Genomic DNA, 21,044 nt, shown 5'->3' with positions numbered 1-21,044 from the left:
TATACCAATGGACCGTGCATTCACAAAAAATTATGGTTCAAATTTTGTAAGAAAGAAATGTGTTTTTTTTTTTCCAACTGGTCGTTGCCTAAGCGAAAACTTTATATTCGTTTCCAACTAGAACAATTTCTAGTGCAAAACACTGACACGATAATCTGGTGACCGTGAACAATGGGAGAATGTATACGCATCCTGATCTTCAGCTGGATTCCTGGTGTTTCGAGGTTGCTCAAGAAGCGCCTCGCAGGAGTGCCCATCTAGAGGACACTCCGCAAACGCGCCACCTGGCGAACGTTTGCACTTTGGAATCTCCAGGCCATACCGGGGCGCCGTTGTTTCGTGGCCGCAAAGTAGTCCCAAGGTGTGCTCTACCACGCCGTAACAAGCCCTGATGTGTCTTCATGCCAGAGGGAAGCTAATTACGCGGTGTCTCGGGCGGTTTGCGCCAAAGCACGCAGAGAACGACCGTTAATTCGTTCTGCGGAGGATGAAGGAGGTAGTTGCTGCGCCAATTAGCGTCATGAGGCACACGATGGACGCTCCCCTCAGAATTCACGCTCCCCTACCGACGCTGGGGTGGCCATATTCTCTACTACAGAGCCTGCTCCGAATAGCGTTATCCCTGCACGAGATAACGCTATTCATGCTCCGTGCTCCCAGAACTCTTTATGGCGGTTCACAAGCGCACGTGCCGGGAACCCCACTAAGTTATCACTCAGACGTATCTTAATGTTTTTTTGTCTTTGGAAACAGCTCACTTCTTAAGCCGGAAATGATTTATAACAAACCTTGTCATCAAGTAGAATAAATTCATCAGGTCGGTGTTTACAGTAACCCGATGTTTTTTTATTCGAGAAAAAAAAGTCACATTTATTTTTCGCGGGTAACTCGCACTTCCCTGCACCACAAGCGAAGTCTTTGCGAATGACATGCACTCAAAGCTTGATGTCGCTTTCTAATTTGTGCCTTATTTGATAAGTCATACATCTGGACACAAGATTGTGCGAAAATCTGTTGGCACAAAGCAACAAGACCAAAGTAGTCACACCATATATGAGCTGGTAGTTCTAGTAAGTTTAGCCCTGTCGTCAGGTGGAAGTATGCTTCTTTAGTAATTTTATATTCCGAGGTACTGCATAGAATCAGGAAGAGTATGATTTCTTACATGAACTACTCATTATCATGACACCCAAGTATTCTGTATCTGAAATGTGGTCACTGCATATTACCTTGTCAGCCAAGAAACACTTGTCTTGTCAAGCGACTGAGTTAGAGCAAGTACTATTTACGAATTCGTGCCCACTAATCCCTTCAACGAAACGCTACGTCGTAACGTGCTGCGGCTTTTGTGCTTTTATGCAACTGCTGAGTAGTACTAAAGATGAATAAATAAATTTGATTAAATCCTGAGGTAGTGGCATGCTACAAGCACGACATACGTGGTCACGAGGTACGCAGTAGTGAGAAACTCGAGATTAAATGGACCCCCTAGGGTTCATTAACGGACGCGTAAATGTAAGTCCACAAGCGTCTTTGCATTTCGCCTCCATTGAAATGTGGCCACCGCGGTGGGAGTCCAACCCGCGACCTTGTGCTTAGCAGCGCAACGCCATAGCCACTAAGCTATACCGCGGCGGGTGGTATTGAAGATGCCCCGGAACGTTGTAACGTTTTACAAATACTCATTTATTAACGTTGAGAATGTGCACGGTTCGTGGTGCAGTATCATGCTCATCCTGTAGCAGATCGACGCTACAGTATACATAATCTTTGAGCGAAATAATATTAGGTATTTTTTGTGGGAGACAAGTGCGAAAGCAAATGTAAATTGCCGACTGTGAATATACAGTTCAGTACTACGGGTCGTTACATAGTAGGAATTAGAACAGGACAAAAAAAATATTTATCTCATTGTAATGCTCTCTCTGTCTCCTTGAATGCGCATCCAGGCCAAATCATTACGGATTAAGTGCGAATCATGACGCCGCTCTTTTGCGAGATTCCGCGAGGATTTGGGCCTTGCGTTTTGCAACATTTTGTGAGCATGTAAGGCCCTATATAACGTAAAACTATTACAATGTGTTTTTATTCCGATATCCTGACGTCAAATTTGCATAACCACCAACGCAAGCGTCGTTCGGTCACCCGCAAGGTTGTCTGAACAGACCAATCAAACGCTCTCTTAGTTCATAGGGAGTCACATTTGTTTGCTTGAAAAACTAATAACATTGAGTACACTGAGCGGCTTGTCTTACCTAATTAGCTGACAAGAGGCGAGGAGCACGCTCAAGTGGAGAGGGATTCGATGGGGCCGAGCCACTGCACTGAAAATCGATAACCGGTTGAAGAGGGTGGTGCCGGCATCTGTGATTGGTCCGCTTTCCCTTACTTAGCGCTTGCGATGGCTGGTCGAAAACCGCGGCTGCATGCAACAGAAGCTTAAGAATGCCGCAAAACTGATCCTCAGTATTGAAGAGTTGGCAAAACGAGGTCGTAAATGTGCCGAAAGTGCTCGAATACGTTACAGAGCCACGCAAAAAAGATTTATAATACGCAAATGAGCCCAAGCTCTCCGGCAGGTCAAGTAGCCAGTTCCTGAGCGATCAGCGGCAGCCATCTTTTACTCCTTTCGAAACGGGGCAGCCTGCGGCTATTCAGAAAAAAGAAAAATCAGTTTTGTTTTACATATTAACGCATTTTTAACGCGCACATGTCACTTTGACGCGGTGAGCTTGTGCGGTTTTGAGACGTCGCGTGACAGGCAGGTGAAGTGGACGCAGTCAGAAAACGTTTGACCAATAGCCGAGGGCTAATGGCGAAAAGGCGTCGAATAAGAAATAACTATTTTACTTTTGTTCGGTCAAATGATGCATAATGAGTGTGTACACGTCATATCAGATGGGGAGCTATCGCGATTTTCGTGACGTCGCGTGAAAGATAGGTGAAGTGGGGGCAGTCCAAAAACGTTTTTCACCAATCGCGGAGGGCGGATCGCAGAATTGGAATGGGAAAAGTTTTGAATAATTTTACGTTATAGCACCCGTGCACTGCCAAAGTTGGTCTGTCACATTTACAGCTGTGCGAATATTTTCCCCTCCTAGGCCGCAACAAGTAGCCTTCCTGCTATTTGTTAATTCCAGTGTTTAGCTTCATTCTTTTATTTTTTTGTGCTTGTTGATGCCGGGCTAGCAAGATTAACTCTTTTGCGAGAATATCGGGAATTCAAGCTTCAACCGTATCGCATCGCACCGATTCTTCATTCAAGCCAGAACACTCTCCTCACACTCAGCTGCTCAAACCGTACCACTGCTTTAAAATGTTAGCATTGAGCGTGGTTAGCTCTAGTATAGACATTATTAAAGCTTCTGAGAGTAACTTACAAATTAGTTTTCACTAGTTCCGTTCCAATGTCTCAGTAACAGGAAAGGGACAGTATTGGACTCGAAGCTTAGCAAGGTTTTTTTTTTTCTTTTTTGCATTCGTGGGTACCATGTTTTCTTTTTCTCTGTTCATTCCCTATGTCGATACGTTTTAATTACGAAAACCCAGACCAATAACGTCAATGCTTGGTGCTGTTTTTTATGCAGGTGTTCCTTCTCGAGAAGTTAGCTTTTCTTTTCGCAGCAGTCTCCGTACTCTTAGATTCGTCATAAGAAACTAGGTTCCATCCACTTAACTTAATTAACTTGGGGTCGCCGTGCTTATACAGAGTCTAAATTCAAATACTATCTGATTAGAAACGAAATGTCACTGCGCCGCAGGTGGCGCAAAGAAAAAGAAAGATCAGCCGCTCTGCCACCGAAGAAATTTAATGCTCAGTGTAACAAAGGCTCTAACGCACATCAAGTTTTTAGAAGTGCTTATTTTTCAAACGAGTATTCTAAGGCTGACATCATGCGTGTCTGCTGTTTTACTTTTTAAGAGAGCCCAACACGCTTCGCCTCTCGCACTCTAATTAAGGCAAATGAATATCGGGGTATAGAGGGCAGAAAAATTAGCTTCTAAAAATCCGTCATTTCGTAACACAAGAAATAATACTAAAAAAAGGTGCAGTAAATGTGCACCGAAGCGAGAGTAAAGCGTGATCTTCATGCGTAGAAAATTTCGCGTGCTGCCATAACATTTGAGAGCTACCAAGCGTAATCTGGCGACTCTCGTGAACCGCTTCTATTGGATGCCTCCGCGAACCTCTAATTAGAAATTTCGCAAGCACCTTATCACGACTTCAAATCAGAAGATCATCGCGATGATTGGTAGGCACCCAGAAACATAGTGCCTTGGGGAGTTTCTTGGGAAAGCCGTTCGCTAATCCAGCTTATCTTAGCTGCTTGCTATTCTGTGCAGCATGATGCAGACCCTTAGATTACGAAAGAGATAACGCAAGCGTGACTCAATGCTGGCAACAAGAGATGCTTTTGCAAGGTGCCTTAAAACACGCTCAAATGTTGTTAGGGCACCCCTCGTTTTGTTATCGACGAGCGTCATTGTACCAGGAGTACAAAATGTTTGGTCATCAAACATGCAGTGCATATGCGAAAAAAAAGAAGAAAGAAAAAGAGTCATAACGGCATATAAGTCAACCTTGATTTATTAAGGATAGTATTCCCATCGCTTTCTTGTTCGGAAGGCAGTTTTTTGTGAGAATTACATTTCCCCTCCTGAAAGATAGCGTCCATTATTACTACGTGGATAAACGACTTCATGTAGCAGTGTGCTGTAATAAAGGAGTCATTATAGTCTTGCACAACACTAAAACATTTAAGATTGCAAACCCCCTTAGTGCGAGCAGAGGCCCTTTAACCTTCATTCGTGAGCAGGAAATTTATGGCGGGGTTTATAGCAGTGCCCAGCGCGCGCGACGAGTTGGAGCCGTAGTTTTACGCCACAAGTGTGGGCCGTTGCAACATACGTTCTTGAAAGTTTGCACGCTGTTACGGAAAGCGAACAGAAAAGGTTGCACAGAGCGAGCACACATTTTCACGTACTTTTTCTTAATTTCAGGCAGTGTGCATAAAATTCACTTCTCAGCCAGAAGGATGTTGTTGCTGTTGATCGCTGTCATACGGCGTCTGATTTAGGGCTGTTTGTCGAACTGTGCTATGCGGCACAGTAGTACCCAACAGCTAATGGAGCGGCCTGTTCTTAGTGTTTAGTGTTCACAGATTCTATCATCTGATGTCACGCTTGCTTGCACCTCTGAGATAGCATTTACATGTCCTGCCACTTTCTACGTGTTGCAGTTTTGACCATGCAAGCAGGTGAGGTTTTTATCGGGCGCATGTCTTAAGGTAAAAACTCTTTTTCCGCTGTAATAAAAACAAAAGTCCAAAATCATATTGTAGCGAGATATAAGCTATTCTTTGTCATCTGTACATGATCATCATCATGTGGGGCTCATATGGGGTTCTTCTTCATCATCGCTTGTGGGGCTGGCTCTCGAGTGTGCTCTTTGCTGTTGTGGGCGTGGTCGGTTCGCCTAACCTTTTGACGCGGAATAAAAGCCGTGATTACTGCTGCGTCACAAGTGGTGGAGTGTGCTCTTCGGTCCCCCGTCCTCTGACTCCCCGCTCAACCTCCTGGAGCTTCGATCGGGTCGCCGATTGTGCCAGCTATCCGCCAACATGTCGCAGGACGAGCCCACAGGCACTTCTACTTCCACCATCTCGGCCTCGACTACCCCAGCCGCTCCGTATTGGGTTGTCAGTGGGCACCAGCGTGATCCCCATCTGTTTGCTGGACTTCGCGGTGAAGACGTCGAGGATTGGCTGGACGGACTATGACCGAGTGAGTTCGGCTAACCGTTGGGACGATGCGTCCAAGCTGCGTCACGTCGCCTTTTATCTGACAGGCGTAGCGAAGACTTGGTTTTTCAACCATGAGGTTGATTTCACGAACTGGGGTGCTTTCAAACAGCAGCTCCGCCAAATCTTCGGCACACCGGCTGTTCGTTCTGCCCTCGCAAAAAAGACGCTCGACACTCGCAAGCAACAACCCGGTGAATCTTATACGTCGTACATCGAGGATGTGCTTGCTCTTTGTCGACGCGTGCACACGGCCATGACCGAATCAGACAGGGTTCGCCACATCCTCAAAGGCATCGGCGCTATTGCTTTCAATGCTTTAGCCATCCAGAACCCCACTACCGTCGCTGATATCGTCGCTACTTGCCAGCGCCTTGACGAACTAGAATCAGTACGGTTGCAGCCGGACACCACTGCAAACACTAGCGCCAACGACCCTACATTACGAGCAATGATACGCGCAATAATTCGAGAAGAGCTCCAGTATCTTGGCTTAGCAGCAGGACCTGTGCCTTCTCATGCCTCCGATACCAATCTGCGAGATGTCATCAAGGAGGAATTGGCATCCATGGCTGGTGCAGCGTACACGGACCCTCTAACACCTAGGGCCCCATCGACGTACGCACAAGTAGCCGCTGCTACTCCAGTAATCGTCCCTCCGATGCCTCCAAAACCAACACCGGCTCACATCGCTTCTATGACTACCAGCGCACCTACCCAAACCAGCTATCCGCAGTGGCGTCCCCCTCGTCCCATCTGCTACTACTGCGGCTATCGCGGCCACATAGCGCGTTTTTGCCGCAAGCGCCAGCAAGACGAGCGTCGCGGCTATGACGTATACGAACGGGATGACGTTTCGCCCGGAGCTACTTTCCAACGTCTAGGGAGCTTCCATGACCAACGCCGTCCTTATGGTCCACCGCGCGGACGCTCTACATCGCCTACTCTAGCATCTGAGACGGCTTACCGTCCTGCGAGACGCCGCTCGCCGTCACCCCTTCGCCGCTCTACGTCCCCACTGAGACCTGCTTCTCAATTCACCGAGCGTCGTCCGGAAAACTAAATTATGCAGCTTTTGGAGGAAAAGCTGCATCGAACGACAGGACAGAAATTCCTCCATCGCGTCCGTACAATGTGATATTGGTTGTAGTAGAAGGTATACAAGTAGAAGCTTTAATAGACACTGGTGCTAGTGTTTCAGTCATTCACCGTGATTTGTGTTCGCGACTTCGGAAAGTTACGACCCCCTATGAAGGACCTACGCTACTCGCTGCTCAAGGGGCCTCCATTCGACCTATCGCCATGTGCACAGCTCGTATTTCCATCGATGGACTTCTACATCACGTACAATTTGCAGTGCTAAGTTCGTGTGCCCAGCAGCTCATATTGGGATGGGATTTTCTTTCTATGGCCTCCGCCTCCATCTGCTGTGGACAACGCGTTCTCCATATGACCGACACGACCTATTCACTTCATGCAGATGACACACCCCTTCACTTCCTTGCTGCAGAAGATACCGCGTTACCTCCTCGCCATCAAAGCATCGTTACTATCACGTCTGATGTGATTGACTGCGGCGACGTGCTCGTCTTACCATCTGCACGCTGTCTTGCAAGAGGGATAGCCTTTGCATCAGGGCTCGTTAGGTTTTATGATGGCTCTGCACTTCTCTACGCTACAAACCCGACATCCGAAAAGATTCTCATCCCTAAAGGCACTACATTGGCTTGCGCCACTGCATCAGAGTCTATATCTGTTATTTCCTTTAAACCAGCTTCCTCTGAAGGTCCTTGTACCGGCCGGGCCGCATCTCCTTCAGCTCTTGCAGCTGCCATCAGTTCCGACCTGACACCTTCGCAGTCACAACAATTGCTTGCTTTGCTCCAAAAACATGAAGCTTCCTTTGACGCGCATTCATCTTCGTTGGGAAAGACTTCGATTACGACGCATCGGATAGAGACAGATGGTACATCCATCGTGCGCCGTAGACCATATCGCGTATCGCTAGCCGAGAGGAAAGTCATTGACGAGAACGTCACCGACATGCTCCAACGCAACATAATACGCCCCTCTGCTAGCCCTTGGTCTTCCCCCGTTGTTTTGGTTCGCAAAAAAGACGGCTCTGTTCGATTTTGTGTCGACTACCGAGCACTTAACAAGATCACACGCAAGGATGTATACCCTATGCCGCGAATAGACGATGCCTTGGATTCCCTGCAGGGTGCCGAGTACTTCTCCAGCATCGATCTGCGTTCCGGCTACTGGCAGATACCTATGCATGAGGATGATAAGGAGAAAACAGCGTTTTCAACACCAGATGGGCTCTACGAGTTTAATGTCATGCCATTCGGCCTTTGCAATGCACCCGCAACGTTCGAGCGCATGATTGACACCGTTCTTCGTGGCCTAAAGTGGAAGACTTGCCTGTGCTATCTCGACGATATTGTTGTTTTCTCGTCAACCTTCTCTCAGCACCTGCAACGTCTGGATGAAGTTCTCACGTGCCTTGCCAACGCTGGACTTCAGCTAAACACCAAGAAATGCCATTTTGCGAGCAAGACGATCAAAGTTCTAGGTCACATTGTGAGCAAAGATGGCATTCGTCCTGATCCTGACAAGGTTTCCGCAGTTCAGCACTTCCCTCGTCCCGAAAAGACCAAAGATTTGCGTAGTTTCTTAGGCCTCGCTTCCTATTTTCGGCGATTCATACGGGGCTTCGCCTCAATAGCGTCACCTCTGCACAAATTACTGGGTTCTAATGTTCCCTTTGTGTGGTCTCCCGAATGTGAATCTGCGTTCACCCATCTGAAGCAAGCTCTTACATCTGAACCAGTACTACGCCATTTTGATGAAGCTGCTCCTACCCTCCTGCATACGGATGCTAGTGGTCACGGAATTGGTGGCATTCTCCTACAGCGAGACGACACTTTAGGTGAGAGGGTCGTCGCATACGCAAGTCGCGTTCTGACAAACGCCGAAAAGAATTACACCATCACGGAGCAGGAATGTCTAGCTATCATTTGGTCTGTGCAGAAGTTTCGACCTTATCTTCACGGCCGCCACTTTACGGTCGTTACAGACCATCATGCATTATGCTGGCTTTCGACGCTGAAGACCTTGTCTGGACGACTTGGTCGGTGGATTCTTCGTTTGCAAGAATACGACTTTACCATTACCTACAAGTGCGGGAAAAAACACCAAGATGCAGACGCGCTTTCTCGCTGTCCGCTTCCTACGACACCATGCAATGGAGCTCCAACTACCATCCGTGACAAGCTTTCGCTCAATCCCTCCTCAGATGCTTTCTTGTTGGCCACTGTCGACGAGATGCCTCCACACGACAACAAATCCTTCCAATTTCATCAACTTGCCGACTCTTACTGTCGGCGCATCATTGACCACCTTCAAGGAGCTTCGCGCCCGCCTAACGCCCGCCTTCGTCGGCAGCTGACGCAATTTAAGATTGACAACCGCGTCCTATACCGTCATGTCTATCATCCTGACGGTCAACGCTGGGTTCCTGTTCTGCCACGCTCTCTACGTGCTCATGCCCTGCGGGCTTCTCACGACGACATGTCTGCTGGTCACCTTGGTTTCCAGAAAACCTATTACCGCATCAAAGGGCGCTTCTACTGGCCTGGATTGTCCGCCAGTGTAGCGAGGTATGTCGCTTCCTGCGCTCTATGTCAGCGTCGAAAGCTCCCTACATCAGCTCCAAGCGGACAACTGCAACCGGTTCCATGTCCGTCGCAACCATTTGAGGTCGTTGGAGTTGACCTATATGGCCCTCTTCCTGTGACTCTCACCGGTAAACGATGGATTGTGACAGCCGTTGATCACTTGACACGCTACGCCGAAACAACTTGTGTGAGTTCTGCCTCAGCCTCTGAAGTTGCTGCATTCGTACTTCAATCCTTAATACTGCGTCACGGTGCTCCTCGCGTCCTCCTGAGCGACCGTGGAAAAGCATTCCTCTCGCAACTACTAGACGAAGTACTCAGAGCCTCCGGAACCACCCACAAGACTACCTCCAGTTACCATCCGCAAAGCAACGGCCTCACAGAGCGATTTCATCGCACGCTGTCAGACATGTTAGCCATGTACATTGACCCGGATCACAGAAACTGGGACGCAATTTTACCATTCGTGACCTTTGCATATAATACCGCCGTTCAACGCACGACCGGTTACTCGCCATTCTACCTTGTCTATGGTCGTTCGCCCTCTTCCTGTCTTGACGTCCCTTTCTTCGCGCCAACTGTCCATCAATGTCCTTCCTCCTGCGAAGAATATGTGTCCCGCATTCTGCGTTGTCGCCAGCTCGCCCGCATCAACACCGAAGCGCGGCAACAGGACCGCAAGCAGCATTACGACGCCTCTCATCGCGTCGTGTGCTTCCGCCCTGGCGAGGAAGTGCTACTCCGGACACCAGTTCGTACTCCTGGCTTGTGTGACAAGTTTCAGCTTCGGTTCATCGGCCCCTACAAAGTCATGGAGCAGACTTCTCCAGTGAACTATCGCGTGGAACCAGTTATTGTTCCAAATGACCGCCGCTGCCGCGCCGCTGAGATTGTCCACGTTTCCCGTATGAAACCTTTCACGAGACGTTCACCGCCCCTTTGAGTTGCGGCCAGGATGGCCGCTCTCGCGCGAGGGGACATTAGTGTAGCGAGATATAAGCTATTCTTTGTCATCTGTACATGATCATCATCATGTGGGGCTCATATGGGGTTCTTCTTCATCATCGCTTGTGGGGCTGGCTCTCGAGTGTGCTCCTTGCTGTTGTGGGCGTGGTCGGTTCGCCTAACCTTTTCACGCGGAATAAAAGCCGTGATTACTGCTGCGTCACAATATTTGATAATGACTTTGATTTAAGACTGCGCCAATTTTAGACTGTTTAGCGCAACAAAAAACCTACAAAGCCATTATTCGGTCGCTTATCTTCAAAGTAAGAGATTACTTATCTAGCCTCGACGCTTTCAGAAAAATCTCTAATCGTAGCCAAGCGCAGTCATTTATTTACCGCAGAAATTCATGGTCGAAATAGGTCACAATATTAAAGAAAAAAACACTGGACTTACTGAAATGTTTCGGTTTCTGGCCCGTATGAAGAGGGCCTCGCTGAGCCTTTTCTACTCCGGCTGTACCAGGCTCCTTTCCTCATATATCCAGTACACCCTACCACTCATTCGAATTATGAGCCCAATATTGCGGCGCACGTTGGATATTGCGCAGGCACAGATGCTTAGAACATGCCTAGGTTGCAGTTCCACGTTGCAGTTCAACTTAAGGCACACTACAGAAAACTCGCATCAACACTGTGCCCGTTTTTCTACAATTTGAACACGTTCGTGTGTTCCCGAGGCTTCTGTCCCGTCACTTACACCACCCCTTGGGTGCTATAATGTAAAGCTTCTTCAAACTTTTCTATTCAAAACTCTGGATTCAGCCCTCTGCGATTGGTCAAAACAATTTTTGAACCCCCCCCCCCCCCTTCGCCTGTCTGTCACGCGACGTCACGAAAACAGCGATAGCTCCCCATCTGATATGACGCATACACAATGATTATGCATCATTGGACCCAACAAAAAATTTAGTTATTTCTCATTCGACGCCTTTTAGCCATTAACCATCGGATATTTGTCAAAAGTTTTCGGGCTGCACCCACTTCACTTGTCTGCCACGCAACGTCACAAAACCGCAAGAACTCACCGCGTTGAAGTGACGTGTACGCGTTAAATATGCATTAATATACCGAACCAAACTGAATTTTTTTTTCTGAACAACCGCAGGCTGCCCCATTCCGAAAGGAATAAAAGATGGCTACCGCCGATCGCTCAGGCACTGGCTACTTGCACCTGCCGGAGAGCATGGGCTTATTTGCGTACAATAAACTATTCTGCGTGGCCGTGTAACGTTTTAAAGCACCTTCGGCACGTTTACAACCTCGTTCTACAAACTCTTCTTTGCTGAGGATCCGTCTTAGCTGCAATCTTATCCTTCCGTTGCATGCCGCCGCGATTTCCCACAAGCCACCTCAAGCCAAGTAAGGGAAAGCGGACCAATCGCAGACGCCGGCACTACCCTCTTCCACCGGTTATCAATTTCCAGAGCAGTGGCACGGCCCCATCGAATCTCTCTCCACTTGAGCGTGCTCCTCGCCTCTTGTCAGCCAATGAGATCAGACAAGTCACTGACTGTAGGTAATGTTAGTCGTTTTTAAATCAAACAAAAGTAACCTCGTATAAACGAGGAGAGCGTTTGATTGGTCTGTTCAAACATCCCCGAGGGTCACCGCCCGATGCTTGCGTCGGCGGTTGCGGAAACTTGACGCCAGGAGATCGGAATAAAAACATATTGGAATAGTTTTACGTTATAGGGCCCCTTATCTATACTTTCCATCATACTCCAGAACTCCATATCTTTCGAGAGCCTTTAAACGCCGAGAATCCCTCAAGCCACCATGCTTTGACCCACTGATCTTCCAAATATGCATCCGTGGTTAATGTTCACAATACGAATGTGGTTTTCTAATCTTGGCATTTCAAAAAAAGAAAAATTCAGGTACCTACCGCGAGCCATAAGCGACTCACACTTAAAATTTAGCTAAAGACTATGACTCCTCAGTGAACACCTGTAGAGACGGTTCGGCGTCATCGTCCGCATCGCCGGTGTCTTTGCGTGAACGTCGTGTCATTCGACTGTTTCCTCGACGTAACAAGGCAACATCAACATGCACAGAAATAAAAGCAATCGATGAGAGAGGCATTTCTCCTTATTTTGCGACAGCCTTTTCAAGTATTGACAATATTCAGTGACACGAGAAACGTGGCTCTGCAGTTATTTATTAGTGTAATGAAAGAAAGTCCTTAAAAACGTTGGCTCTTCACGCTGCAGAGCTACACACTCTAGCGAAAGTGAATGGTCACGATATCACATTCCAACGTATTAACGGTAACTATGGTCTCTACCTGGTAATGAAGTGACAGATGTCGAAGTGAGGAAGGCTCTCGAAGAATCAAAGCCGCTGCTTACGGTTGTACTTTCGAGATTGCACACCCAGAGTGCGGTCTTGTACGCGTTCCAAAATAGAACGGAGGCGGTCTGTTTCACCGAGCCGCACACGATGGGTCAATTTGAACCATGACGAATGCCATGACGTCAATTGTGACGTGATATCTGCTGTGAATCAGTCCATGTCGTCTGCTATCGTACGAACGCTACAGAACGGACCGCCTATTTCGTGACAAAAGAACGGACCGCCTCCATTGGACTTTGGAACGCGTACAAGATCGCACCCCAAGTTCCTTCCCTCAAGTCACACACTAAAGAACGACATAAAATCAATGAGACGGTGCGTAAAATCACCGGAGACGCTATCAAAGATTGAACACTAACGTAACATTTAGGCTGCCACCAAAAGTGCCAGTGCCAGTGTTCTGCCGAAGTTTAGGCTGGAAGTGACACTTACACGTCGCTACGTGTACTTAATGCGACGTTCCGAAGGCACAACGTTGTGAGCACGGATCTATAAAGCATGTGTATGGGTCTTTAAACCACGTGCTGTGTTATTGCCTCAGTATACATGGAAGAGCGACATAAGTTGATCGATAATCTTGCCCATCTCAAGAGGCAACCGTTGACAGAGGGCGTTTTATCGGGCCCCTGACATGGCGGTGTTTCGAGTCAATCAGTAATTACTTAACTTTTGAAAGTCACAGGCCTGCGCGGCATGCCACACGGCACAGTCAAAGCGTAAGCTGGAGGAGCGGCTCCACAGGAGCTCAGTTTTCGGCAGCGCGCAATAGAGCGTCTGCGCGGCGAAGTGTCCTCGCGTCGTCCTTTACGAGAAGGATGTGAACTCGCTTTTGAGCCCGCCTCCTCGTTTTCTGTTTACCGATTTATTTCTTCATCTCGTGTTGTTTTGTCTACCACATATATCTTCTTTGCACATGATGTCTTGCGTACTGCTTTTTAGGTGCACCAGTACGAAGGCTCCGCAGCTGTCTCTGTGCACTACAATGAACAGTTGGTTATTATGAATTTATTATTATTATTATTATTATTATTATTATTATTATTATTATTATTATTACATCTTTTTTATTTCTTGTCATTTATTTTTGTCTTTGTTCTCCATGTCTCATAAATGTATTTATTCCATTCCCCAAACGTGTCAAGTTCATAGGCGCGTTCCTACGAGACAACTGAGGTTTCGACCGGCCTGTTCGTGTTGTTCTGCATTTTTGGGTGGCAGTAAACTTTCGGTGGCAAAACATTTATTATTTACCGCTTCGGATTTCAGGAGCGTCGGTAATTCTTTCGCTTATGCCACACGACGTGCCCTTGATAAGTATATCTGGCAACACATTCTCTAAGATAATTTGCTGTGATTATTTATTAGCTAATGTTGAGATACAGGACGGATAAGTCCTGCGGCAGAACGGATGTTCCACACCTGCCGCCAAGGTCATGAGTGGCGGCGCTGGCTAACACTTCAAGAGTTACCTCTAGTACAGATACACAAATACCCAATATATTGGATGCGGAAACGACGCCGTGGGGTTGCGCAATCGGTGAGACCATCGCACGCGTAATGCGAAGATACGGATTCGTATACCAACTGCGGGCAGTTCTGTCGCCTATTTTCATTTTCATTTATTTATAATTTCTATATTTCAACGAAATAAGTAATTCCCCCAATATTTCCTTATTGCCATTGTCTGTTGGCTTCATGTGGCGGTAACTTACGAACACCGGGCCCCTGGGTTTCCTTTCTTCTCGTAAGATACCTTATGTCGCAAAATATATTTTTTAAGCTTCCTTTTCGCTACCACTCTTTTTATGGCGTGTCCCCTGCAGAGAGCTTCGCCATATCACGTATATAGGGTAAACCAAACCGCATTGGTAGGTTGATCCTACGATCAGCCGGTTCTTTCAAATGATGCTCGCCTGCTACAGCGGCAGTGTCCAGGGGAGAAAAGCGTACAAGAAAGAAAATGCACAGAACTGCAGGAATATACGGCCCGACCAGCCTACGGGCTGCAAACGGTCAATTATGTACCATAAGTACACACTTGTCTAACTTTAATATGTCGTATGAGAAACTGTGCGGTCATGAAAAAAATGAAGAAACTCGATCCTGGCTAACTGAAATGTGCGCCCTTTAACACGCATTGGCAAGACGTTTGGCAAATAGTTTGACACAGAAGTACAGGCCACAATGGTCCAATGTCTGTGACAGTCTACAGATAAGCACAGGCTAACGGTTACGGTTGAGCCTACGGGGGATGGCTGTGACCGCTTTTTCATGGATGTAGAATGCAGGAACTTTTGTGTTTTCAGACAGCAGTGCGCGTCAGTCGATGCGATGGAGGTTGCGAAAGTTAATCGTGAGACATGCACTAGGCCGTCTCAAGCATGCCGGCGAAATAATGTGCAGTCCCCATCACAGAGAGCGCACTGTTTCACCTGTGCCACTTGTTTCGTACTCTGAATTGTGTCTCGCATTTTGCGCCTTTCAACCAGATTTTAAGGCTAATAAGCTAGGTACGAGGGCGCGCGTCCGAGTTAGACATAACAAGTTTCAGTCGAACGAATTTGCGTCCCTGAAGACCCTAGCCAGAATGTTCGGACAAAACGTGCCTATTTAGGCACACCTCCAGATAGCGGTATAGGAAACGGGCTTCATTCACGGCCCTCGCATTATTCGACGACTTGCGGGCTCGAATCAGCCGAGAGTGGTATCGGTACATGATGGAACATTGAGATAGGCACAATGTATTTCCATGTGGTTCGCGGAGCTTCTCCGGCGTTGTGCAGAGGGCATGGCACTTGTCTACAGCGCGCTCCTTACAGACAAAATGGTGTCGGAAGTACTAGATGACCAGGAAGGCGAGAAGACACAATACAATTTGTAAAAGTAGCCGTCCACGGTTACATCTAGCCGGTTTTATACCACGTGTTATCGCTAATGCATCCAGCTAGATCAGAGAACGCGCCTCGCGCTTTCTAGACACAGTATCTAAACATTATTAAACGGAAAATTAGCCATCCGCCCAATCATAGTAATTGCTACAAAGGCAACCCGTACGGGTTCCTCGAAACAAGCAATTGTAGCAATTGCTACGATAGCGGTGGATGGCTAATTTTCCTTTTATTAATTACTTCTCTCCACCTTGCGGGTTTCCGTAGAACTAGTAGCCCAGTTTCCTAACATACTTGAACCTCTCTATCCAAATAATGAGCTATGCGCTAAAGCAGCGTTGAAAGGAAAGGAAATCAGTGAGACCCAAGAATTGCGTGGCTTTGAAAAATGGAAGAGAAAATACTTTAGTCAGTCAGTTCATACATTTGCAGCGAGAACAGCTTGCGCGCATCGTGCACGCATGTACGCGTGCGAAGAGAGTATATCGCGTCCAATTAAACACTGAGGAGAGGAAGAAAGGTTGCGGTATATATTGAGCAAAACAGCCTTTCCAATCGTACGTGTTCTGCAGACACCGCGTCTGCGCTTCGACCATTAATTGACTTACGTCTTTGACCGCTGATATATTGCACTGCGGTCTATTTGTCTACCGGCCAAGATAAACTTCATCGAAACCATTGAGGATCGGCGGTGGCCAATCTCGTTAAGTGGTTCCCGTTCCAGCCCATGCGTGGTTTTTGTCGTCGCTGCGAGTCACCGGTCTTCGCTGTTGACACAGTGCTTCTTTGAGGGTGAGATACACGTCTTACGAAATGCGCCATTCTTCGGCGCGGTTTTATCCTTCAGCATTTGGCAGCTGCAAAGCCGCTTTTGAGAGGTCGTTCACTTTTAATAAACGCAAGAGACAAACTTCAAGGGGCATTATTGTGCTCAAATTATTGCTCGGCTTTTTCATCGTCTTCGGTGTCATCTTCTGAGAGCCGCGTATGCTTTTGACGTGCGGCTACGTTTTTGAGAGAGATATAAAGCGTTAAGTGAAAGGTAGAGACGTCAGCTCGCCTACATTCAGAACTTCAAATTTCAAATTATGTGATTATGTCAAAAAGTGCGTGCCCGTGTTCATCTCGACATGGCCGCCATTGCCGCCACAGCCGCAGCGCCACTTACACGGTGGTGGGGAGGAAAGCTCTCTATTGTTCATAAGCTCGCCACACCGGTTGGTCACGTGGGTCGCCAGAGCGTGACGAGGGACGAGCTAGCCGCGGCCACGGCCGGTGGATAAAAAAGAAAAACGTTTAATCCAGCGGCCGTGCCGCGGCGAGCGGGGAGAGTGGTCTGGAAGACGAAGCGGCGTGGTCGTGCACCGGAAGACAGCTGAAGATGTGATCGGCAGGCTAAAACCCCAGGCCGAAGTCTTCGCCGGTAGATCAATAGACGGTGCAAGTCCGTCAAAACCTTTGGCAGCGAGGGACCAGCAGCCCGACGCTTTTTCCGATCGGGATCTCGGCGAGCACGCCACAGATGAGCCTCGTGTTCCAAGCCGCTCTAGGAACTTTCCGCCGGACTCTTCTTCTTCAATCGCGTTTCATCTTTCGTTTAATTGTTGATCGCGTGTTAATTTTTGTAACTTCTGTTAGTGTAGTGGGTGCCGCGTTTATTGTCGCGTGTATTTTTCCTTTGTGCCGCCTAATTGTTTCTTAATTCACGTGCACGAGTGTTGTAAATTTCCACGTGGTGGACTGCGTTGTGTTGTGCGTGCCCCGCACATCTTCCGCGAAGTTTTGCACCATCTGATTGCAGTTTGCTTATTCTTTTCTTCATCATGTCTTTGGCCTGATTTTATTTTATCAAACTGAGTGTTTGTTTTCACGCCTCCTCCCATCTCATGCCTCTGGTCCACGGTCGAGCAGGCGTGGACCTTATGGCTCGTCAGCAGTCGAACCATTCATAAATGCACGCGGGTTGGGTTTGTTGTAGCCCCATCCCCTTCGGTTCGGAGAGTGCGAATACATAATCACCAATCTTTGACAGACTAAAAGGACGTAAAGAGGACCTCAAAAAATACAACTCAATAATGAAATAAAGAAAGACTTGTTTAGCACTGTTTAGTTCTCGCCCTGTATGCTGCTGAGTAAGTTCCGGCGGCTTCATCTTCCTCGAGCAGCGTACAATTATTTATTTGTCTCCGAAGGGTGAAGCGTCAACTCAATGTGAGGCTCACGAAGGTGTACTACAGTTCTTCCCAACTGCGGGATTCGACTCTAACCTGTAATGCTTATACTCTTCACACGATGTGATGTGTTACGGTTTGCCTTCCTCTTCCATGTCCCTCTTTCTCCCTTCCCTTCTCTCCTTTTTTTTCTTTCTTATTCAAATGGATGGGTGTTGCGCCCCTTCCAGAAAAGGATTGCTAGCCCGCGTCCATTTCCCCAGTATACGTGGTGTTGATATGTGTTCACGTGATTAATAATAGCACGAAGGCGCTCACCTGCGCATATTAAAACAGCCGCTGCGCCATATGCCACTCGCGTAGTGCATATATGGCTGCGATATTTAATGACCGATGCCCTGCAGCGTGTTCGATGGTGGAAGACAGTCTTGCGGTCATCTGACTTCATAAACGGCCATTTTTTTTAAGCGCTGTAAAGAACTGCGGCATAACCAAACAATCAAGATATACACGCCCTGCATGCGCTTCCAGGAGAAGAGGAAGCTGCGATAGTATCGCAACTGTTGGCTGAGCCTATATTATGCTGGCGTCAATCAAAAGTGTCTATATATTTGTTGTTGCGGTTGGTTTTTAATTATGTTGAGCTGGCTCCGCCTGGCTTAGCTTTCTTTGAGATCAGTGGTGAAATTCCGTCTTTTTAGTGAGGTCACCAAACGACGAATCGGTGGCGGCGTGTTAGTCAAGTCGCGTCCTCCGCTGGTGCTCTCCCACGTGGCAAGATTTCCAATAGCGCACTTCATTCGCAAGCCACCGAGCAAGCCGCCATCGCCCTCGCTCAGCTAGACGGTCGTGGATCCCAGATCTATAGCGACTACAAAACGGCAGTTAGGGCTTTTCAGAAGGGTTGCGTCGACGAGCAAGCTGCTCGTCTTCTTAGCGTCTCGAGTTCGTATGCTCTCACGCATCATTCGATTCACTTGCTTCCCACTCACGTAGGGTCGGTCGAGGGTTCTCCCCCGAACCTCAATGAGTCTGCTCACGAGGCTGCGCGTGACCTTACCGAGCCGCGCTTCCTCTGTAAGGAGCGCCGACTCCCCTCCTCCCTACGGCCACAGGGACGCTCCCGCTACTCACAACGAGGTTACAAAATTCTTCTACATGTCTAGAAGGGTCTTGCCACTACCTCACCCCAAGTTGAATACGGCACAAGCCGTTTCTCTTAGACTGTTACAGACCGGCACATATGCGTGTCTGGCCGTTCTACACGAAGTTTACCCCGACGTATATCGCGGCGATGCCTGCCCGTCCTGCGGGCAGAACTCCAATCTAGCACACATCCTCTGGGAAGTGCGGAGTCGAGATACCCCAAATTTAGCAAGGAGCAGTGGGACTCGCTTCTGCGTAGCCCCGCTCTAAACAAGCAAATCCTGGCTATCAGGCGTGCCCGCGACCGGGTCAGTGGGCTATATACCTGCCGGTCCCGACGTGGGACTAGCCGGGTGCGCGACGAGTTCGCGTCCTCGCCGAATCTCCAGTAAAGTTATTTCACTCACTCACTCACTCACTCACTCACTCACTCACTCACTCACTCACTCACTCACTCACTCACTCACTCACTCACTCACTCACTCACTCACTCACTCACTCACTCACTCACTCACTCACTCACTCACTCACTCACTCACTCACTCTCCCACGTGGCCCGTAGGCACACGCGTCGAGGTAGTGAGACAGAACGGCTGGCACGCCCAGCGCCATCAGTCGGGGGCACATTTGCAGCGTTTTTCGTTTGCAAAACGCTAATCTCTTAGTCGTGCTCCTAAGGGGGCTTCGTAGTGGGCTACATTATAACTGGTACCCAGAATCGCCCAGAACGCGTGTGACATTCATAGCCTACTCCCAATGCTCAGACCTCGCAAAAAAAAAAAAAAGGGGGGGGGGGGGGGGTTAACAACGCTCGCGCGTCGTCTGCTCCGCGCTCCACGAGTGCGCGCACGGCCGCGTCTCGAGCGTCGATTCCCGCGTGGCCTCCCTTAGCGTAGTGGCAGTGGCAGCAGCGCACTGCCGCAGCAAGGCGCATGCCCGGGCCGGGCGGCCGCGCCCTCCCTCTGCCCTCGCACCCTTGGCCGTGGGGAAAGGGCGAAGGGGGATCAGCATCCGATCCCGCCGCCCGGTGCCGGTCGTTTTTCCTGCCCCGGCCGTTCCAGCCTCCGGACGCTGCTCTCGGGACTCTCGATCGCCCGCAGCGCAACGCGCGTGGTGCCGGCGGCGCCCGCAGTTTAGGCTCTCTCGAGCGTCGGACTGCGTGGCGTGGTTGTGTGTCTCTCTGCGATGCCCTCGCTTCTTCCGCGTGTTTTGTGACACTCGCTCTTTCTTCTCGCGAGGGTGTGCCATGCGGCGACGAGATCCTGCGGCGTCGATTTGTTTCCTGTGCTGACATGTCGTGCGCGACGCGCGCGGGGCTCCCCGTTCTTCCGAGAGAAATGTGACCTCGGGATGATACTGCTGTTAGGATGAAACTGCCGCTTCCCTCGCGCCCGCAGTGATCTGTGATGCCCGCGTTCTTCGAGCAGCGGCGACGGTGCACCTCGAAGAACCTACGCGGCGTCTGTGCGTGCTGACGACAACGAGATAAAGAAGCTTAGAGTAGAGAGGGCCCGAATATTTGTCGGGGCCCGGAACTTGCTTCAAGTTTAGGATCTTCCCTTTCTTCGTTTCTTTTTTCTTCGAACTATTTATTAACAATTTTCACATCTCAAGAGCTTATCAAGGTACTATATATTTCGTGACGCCTAGTTACCTCCGCTGAAACTGAAAACACGCTCCCAGTTGCTCGACAGATAAGTTTCTTATTTACAAGTGCGAAGACTAAGGATACCGACTCATGAATCGAAACGCCTGCCACCGGTGAAGTCCAAGTCAAATCAACCTTCCTGTGAGCTCCAGTTTTTCAGTTGCTTTTTGTCAACTTCGTTGGTGCGCTGTTTTGTGCCGGAAAAAGATGATTTTCTAGTGACCCACTCATCGGTGTTGCTAACGACTAGAACACGTTGTTGCGAGTTCATCGACCGTGCAAGCTACGAACTGCAAAGCACCTCGTCAACGCCGGTAGGTAAGCCCCGTTTTTCTTTATTAGAGGATAGTT

The 21,044-nt window shown here is 48.7% G+C and overlaps 1 protein-coding gene and 1 long non-coding RNA gene across 3 annotated transcripts in view; one reads left to right on the top strand and one right to left on the bottom strand.

Moving 5' to 3' along the window:
* The window catches only part of LOC139057411 (uncharacterized), a 111,787-nt gene that overhangs the window by 84,312 nt on the left and 6,431 nt on the right, over nucleotides 1–21,044 (bottom strand). The gene's annotated exons all lie outside the window — the stretch shown is intronic.
* The window catches only part of LOC135900655 (transient receptor potential-gamma protein-like), a 350,477-nt gene continuing 349,541 nt past the window's right edge, over nucleotides 20,109–21,044 (top strand). The window contains exon 1 of one of the 2 annotated variants that reach the window (XM_070535582.1): nucleotides 20,109–21,007. The gene's annotated coding sequence lies outside the window, so the exon portion shown is untranslated. Of the gene's footprint in view, nucleotides 21,012–21,044 lie in introns of both variants that reach the window. The other variant, XM_070535581.1, reaches the window with a different exon arrangement.

This window comes from Dermacentor albipictus, chromosome 3 (genome assembly GCF_038994185.2).
Source record: "Dermacentor albipictus isolate Rhodes 1998 colony chromosome 3, USDA_Dalb.pri_finalv2, whole genome shotgun sequence".
Classification (NCBI taxonomy): Eukaryota; Metazoa; Arthropoda; class Arachnida; order Ixodida; family Ixodidae; genus Dermacentor; species Dermacentor albipictus.
Note: the sequence above shows the minus strand (reverse complement) of the source record. Positions and strands in the feature narration are given on the sequence as shown.